Here is a 7,232-nt window from a genome sequence, read left to right as displayed (position 1 = left end):
AGCTAGAAAATAAGGAAATCTTTGTCCATAGGGTTGCAAAGTATCAGACACAACTGAATAGGCAGCTTTTCAGGAAATATAAGATATGGATACTAGTTGATCATAATGTATGGATACTGCTTGATTGTCACAGATGTATCACGGTAAGACAAAAGAGTAATAATAGAGAAAAGCGAGTACATGGAAACTCTCTGCACTATTTTTGCAATTGTTTATACGTCCGAATCTTCCATTTTTTCCTTTTTTTTTTACACTGTAATGTTTCATCATAACAGGTGAATATATTTCCTTTCTTCTTTTCAGTTATTCTCACCGCCAAATATTTTACTGTGATTTCTTACATACAAGGTGGAAAAGGAAGAGAGAGGAAAGATCACCAGGTATATTGATATTGGGTGTTTCAAGCTACATAGAGTGTGATAAAATATATTCATTTAAGAATTATATCAAGTATTTAAATGCTATCTCACAATAGCAATAGATATAAATAATCAGATCATTTGTTTCCTTTTTAAATTTTTTTCTTGGTTTTTTATTTTGTATTGGGGTACAGCCAATTAACAAACAATGTTATAATAGTTTCAGGTGAACAGTGAAGGGACTCAGCCATATGTATACACGTATCCGTACAACTAATATTTTCTATGTGTTCATTTATCTATATAAATTCAATAGTCATCTCTAAATTTGTTACAGATAATAAATAAATAAATAAATAAATAAATATATATATATATATATATATATATATATATATATATATATATATATATATATGTGCTGTGCTGTGCTTAGTGGCTCAGTCATGTCCCACTCTTTGTGACTCCATGGACTGTAGCCCGCAGGCTCCTCTGTCCATGGAGATTCTCCAGGCAAGGATACTGGAGTGGGTTGCCATGCCATCATCCAGGGAATCTTCCCAGCCCAGGGGTCAAACCCAGGTCTCCCACATCGCAGGCAATTCTTTACCAAATGAGCCAACAGGGAAGGGCAAATATATAAGTAAATGATAGTCGCTCAGCTCTGTCCCACTCTTTGCAATTCCAAGGACTATAGGGCCCGAGGCTCCTCTGTCGATGGAATTCTCCAGGCAAGAATACTGGAGTGGATTCACTTCTCTAGAGGGTCTTCCTGACCCAGGGATCGAACCTAGGTCTCCTGCATTGCAGGCAGATTCTTTACCACCTGAAACACCAGGAAAGATAGATGCATAGAGATATGGATATATCAATATATTCTTCCAGAACCTAGAACAATGTTTTTCATATAAATACTTTTGAATGAACAAATAACATTGTTTTTGTACTAATTATTATTACATTTTATTACTTTCATTACATTTAAACATATACCTATTAACATTTCTAAAGATTCTATTGATAGATGTAAGGCCTTTATCATCTAGCTTTTATCATCCTCATCATAATTAATTCACAATGTTTTGTTCAACTGTCTTATAATGACACAAATAGAGTTCAAAGAGGAAACGATATACTAGAAACATTAACGATTCTTGTAGAAACAAATTTGGAACGGAAGTCCTCTCTGTGAGAAGATATGCTCTTTAAATTGCTACAAGAATTTCTATGAGGAGTCCAAGGTGATTTTCTCAAGAGGAGACAAATGCTTTTATTCTTTTAGTGACTGCTTGATATTTTCACAGAGGGTTATAATGATCATAGGTAATGCATCACCAGGCTCTTATATGCTGTAAAATTTATGAGAGAGATGTATTTGTCAAACTCTGTGAAGGCACTCTGTGGTTGCTTATGCAGGATTAGTTTTGCTGGAAGTCCAGCAGACAGAGGCCATTTAATCAACTCTTTGCTGCTAGTCAAAATGATATCCTACTGAGACCATCTGGATGTCGGCTGGAATCAAGCTTCGCTCTACCGGTAGGAGCCAGAGTTGAGTCAGTCAATAGCTTCCTGAATAGTTATGTTTAAACAAAAGTTTAATCAGCATGCTTGTTGACTGATTGTATTATAAACTTGTGTTTTCATAGGATAAGGTCTTTAGATATAGAGACAAAAGATTTTTAACAATTTATTTTTTTAAACTCTTGCAAAGTAACATAAGTATTTTAAACTTTTCCATTTTACCGAATACACAGTCTTCCTAACAATTACCATTCTTGTTCTGCATAGAGTACAGTCCTATATAATTTCATCAATTTAAATCCACAGGCACAGGGTCATTTGTACAATCATTCAGTCTTTGTTTCCTAGGAAACAGACCAGTCAAGAGATGAAAGATGGCCACCCACTTTCTTTACCACCATTATTTGACCCTTTGCTAATCCATGTAATTCATAAGTTCCTTTTTCATACTGCTCAAATTCTGCTATGGTTTTAAAGTCATTTTAGAACCTAATTTTTATTTAATATTTTTAAAAATCCTAAAATAGAGTTGTTAGCAACATTCAAAATGGTAAAATTCTTCACTAGTACAATTCATATGAATTTATAAATCCTATGCTAACTGAAATGAACAATCCTTTCACATACTTTGTGAAAAATGATCTGAGGTTATATATATATATACCTGGAGAGATAGCTATAGAATAAATATATAGAATAATGCATGACCTCAATATACTGCTTTTCATACTGTCTATAATTTAGTCTTTACAGATACTCTTGAATATCTTATTTTTTTGGCTGTGGTATCTGGGGATCTTAGTTCCTGACCAGGGATTGAATCCATGCCCCTTATAGTGGAAACCTGGAGTCTTAACCATTGGACCAAGGGAAGTTCAGATACTCTTTGATAATCTTGGAAAGCCAATTTGTGTATAAATGAACTGCATGTTAGTAACTGTAGCACTTTCACTTTCATCAAGAGGCTCTTTAGTTCCTCTTCACTTTCTGGCATAAGGGTGGTGTCATCTGCATATCTGAGGTTATTGATATTTCTCCTGGCAAACTTGATTCCAGCTTGTGCTTCTTCTAGCCCAGCATTTCTCATGATGTACTCTGCATATAAGTTAAATAAGCAAGGTGAAAGAGAAGAGTGAAAAAGTTGGCTCAAAGCTCAACATTCAGAAAACAAAGATCATGGCATCTGGTCCCATTACTACATGGGAAATAGATAGGAAAAGAGTGGAAACAGTGTCAGACTTTCTTTTTTTGGGCTCCAAAATCACTGCAGATGGTAACTGCAGCCATGAAATTAAAAGACACTTACTCCTTGGAAGAAAAGTTATGACCAACCTAGACAGCATATTGAAAAGCAGAGACATTACTTTGCCAACAAAGGTCTGTCTAGTCAAGGCTATGGTTTTTCCACTGGTCGTGTATGGATGTGAGAGTTGGACTGTGAAGAAAGCTGAGTGCCGAAGAATTGATGCTTTTGAACTGTGGTGTTGGAGAAGACTCTTGAGAGTCTCTTGGACTGCAAGGAGATCCAACCAGTTCATTCTAAGGGAGATCAGCCCTGGGTATTCACTGGAAGGAATGATGCTAAAGCTGAAACTCCAGTACTTTGGCCACCTCATGTGAAGAGTTGGTTCATTGGAAAAGACTCTGATGCTGGGAGAGATTCAGGGCAGGAGGAAAAGGGGATGACAGAGGATGAGATGGTTGGATGGCATCACTGACTTGATAGATGTGAGTCTCTTGTGGGATCACTGCTCCTTTCTCCTGGGTCCTATATGTATAACGTTTTGTTGTAACCTTCATGAGTCTATTTCCTTGTGGGTTCTCAGTCCTTTTGCCTCATCCCCAGGTTGTGAAATCTGTTGTGGGCCCTAGAATTTTGCAACAGTGCAAGAACTTCTTTGGTATAATTGTTCTCCAGTTTGTGGGTCGTCTCAGTGGCTCAGTGTGCTCAGTGGCTCTGTAGTGGAGCTAATGGTGACCTCCTCCAAGAGGACTTATGCTGCGTCTTCCAAGTCTGTTGCAGCCAGAACCCCTGTCCCTGTGGCATGACCCATGCCTCCACAGGAGACATTTAAACACTCAAAGGCAGGTCTGGCTCAGTCTCTTATGCAGGTCATTGCTCTTTTTCCTCAGTCCTGTTATGCACAAGGTTTTGTTTGTACCCTCCAAAAGTCTCTAGCCAGTCTGAGGTATGATGCTAAATGCAATTTTTCTCCTCCTACCATCTTGTTGGGGTTTCTCCTTTGCCCTTGGATGTTGGGTATCTTTTGCAGCAGGCGGGGGTGGGAGTGGAATCCAACATTTTCCTGTCGATGGCTGTTCAGCAGTTAGTTGTGATCTTGGTGTTCTCACAGGAGATGAGCACAGATCCTTCTACTCTGACATCTTTGTTCTTGGTTCTGGGCTTCTGAATGATTATAAATCATAGGTTCTCATGACATCCCACTTGGGTTAAGTTTGCTAGAGTGGCACACAACTCAGAAAAACTTTTTACTTACTAGATTACCAGTTCATTACAAAAAGTTATAACTTGGGAATAGCCAGATGGAAGAGATGCAAAGGGCAAGTTATGAGGAAAGGACTCAGAACATCCATGTCCTCTCCAAACATGCCTCTCTCCCCAGAACTCCCCAGAGCCACTGAGCAGATGACCCACAAACTGGAGAACAATTATACCAAAGAAGTTCTTGCACTGTTGCAAAATTCTAGGGCCTGCAGCAGATTTCACAACCTGGGGATGAGGCAAAAGGACTGAGAACCCACAAAGAAACAGACTCATGAAGGGTACAACTAAACCTTGTACATACAGGACCCAAACATGCCTCTCTCCCCAGAACTCCATGGTATGGAAAAATCTTCATACCATGTCCTTTGGGTCTTATGGAGGCTTCATTATGCAGGCATAGTCAATAAATCTCTTGCCAATAGCCAATGACCTAACTCCCACCTTCTTCCCCAGTCTCCTCCCAAGATGGTGGGGGGGATGGGACAAAAATTTCCAATCCTCTAATTAAGTTATGAGTTTGGTTCCAGCAGCAACCAGCACCCACTTAAAGTGCTTTCTCAAAGTCACCTCACGAATGTAACAAAAGACAGCTTCATCACTCTCAACTCTGAGGAAATCCAAAGAGTTTTGGGAGCCCTGAGTCAGAAACCATGAACAAAAACTAAATATATATTTATTATAAATCACAGTATCACAAGAGTGTTATATACATATATATACATGTATATATTATACACACATACACACAGTATATATATATATATATATATATATATATATATATATATATATCTTATATATATATATATATCCATTTGAAAAGTAAGGTTTGAACAGAACTTAATTCAGTCATTTCTTTTAAGGCAAAACCAAACCAAATCAAGGGATTCAGATCAAGAAGGTGGAATAGGAGAACTTGGTTCTCACCTCCCCCAGGAACACATCAAAAACACATCTTTATATGGAGAGACTCCTGCTGAAAACTAACTGCAGACTGGCAGAAAAACTTTTATACAAGTAGGACTGTAAGAAATATTCACACAGAATGTGGTACGATGAGAAGAGAAACATGGTGTCAGAATCTGTGTCCATGGGAGGGGCTATGGAATAGGAGGATTACACGGGTGGAGATTCTCCCGGGGGAGTGATCAGTTTGAACCATACACTGGGCACTCCAGCCCTAGGGTCCAATAACAGGAAGATGATTCCCTTAGCTGGCTAGAAAACCAGTGGGACTAATAGGATGACTATAAGTAACCTAGACTGTGTTTGCGAAAGATACACACACACTTGCTTACTCCTGAAACAAGGCAGAGAAAATAGACTGAAACTGAGCAGGACTCAAGGCTGTTTCCCAAGACCTCTCTGATGTGTATTTCTGTTTGGTCAGTCCCCTGCTCCAGCTTCTTTTGTTTCTCAAGCAGCATATTAGAAGTGGTCTTGGACTCTGAGGCTGAACCCATCACAGCCTACTCAGACCCACCGAGTGCCTGCAACAGCCCTCCTTGCTCTGTGATGCAGCTCCCCACTACTAGCAAGGAATGTTACTGTGCAAGACTGAATCAGGCAGAAATAGACAATCTGAACATACTGATCACTGGTGGAGGAATTGGGTTAGGAATAAAACAACTCCCAACAAACAAAAGTTCAGGGCCAGATAGCTTCCTAGAGGATGTCTACCAAACATATAAAAAAGAGTTAAAAACTGTACTTCTCAAACTATTTCAAAAAGTTGAAGTGTATGGAATCAAGTTGACTCTACAGGGCAAGCATTACCCTGATAGTTAAGCCAGACAAAGATACTATAACAAAAGAAAATTACAGACAGATACCTCTGATGAAATTAGACACAGTAACCCTAAATAAAATATTAACAAACTGAACTCATGATCATGTGGAATCTACCAGGGATGCAAGTATTGTTCAGTTTCCATAGATCAATGTGATACACCTCATTCATAAAAAAGAATTAAAAGCACATAATCATTTCAATAGACAAAGAAAAAGCATTTGACAAAAATCCAACATTGATTCAATAAAATCTCTGATCAAAATTAGTATAGAGGAAACATATCTCAACATGATAAAGGTGGTTTATAGCAAACCTACAGCTAACATCATACTTGACCATGGAAAAAATTCAGCTTTTCTTGAAAAATTAGGAATAAGACCATTCTCCCAGCACTTCTGTCTGACTTAGTGTTGCAAATCCTAGTCACAGCATTCAGTCAAGAAAAATAAGTAAAAGCCATCCAAATCATAAGGGAAGAATTAAATATCACTGTATGTAGATGTCATTATACTATTTAAAGATAACTCTAACATCTCTACCAAGAAAATTCTCAGAATTAATAAATTCACTCAAGTTGCAGGATATACAATTAATATAAAGAAATATATTGCTTTTTTCTATACACTAATCATGAACTATCAAAAAGAAGGCAAGAAAATAATCCAGATGAAAACTGCATGAAATAGAATAGAATTCTTAGAAATAAACTTAACCAAGAAGGTAAAAACCTATACTCTAAAAATTATAAAACACTGATGAGGGGGTTCAAAGATAAAACAAAGAAATAGAACAATATCTTAAGTTCATGAATTGGAAGAATTATTGTTTAAATGTCTATGCTACCCAAAACAATCTACAGATTTAGTGCAGTCTGTTTTTTGATAGGGATTGAATTAAATGCCATTACCCATGATATTTTACACAGAACTAGAATAAATAATCCTAAAATTTGCATGGAACCACAAAAGACTCAGAATTGCTAAATCAATCTTGAGGAAAAAAAAAAAAAAACTGGAGATATCACAGTCCTTGACATCACAGAATATTACAATGC

The sequence above is a fragment of the Ovis aries genome, chromosome 12 (genome assembly GCF_016772045.2).
Source record: "Ovis aries strain OAR_USU_Benz2616 breed Rambouillet chromosome 12, ARS-UI_Ramb_v3.0, whole genome shotgun sequence".
NCBI classification, from domain to species: Eukaryota; Metazoa; Chordata; class Mammalia; order Artiodactyla; family Bovidae; genus Ovis; species Ovis aries.
The sequence above is the reverse complement of the archived record's forward strand: the minus strand, read 5'-3'. Positions refer to the sequence as shown.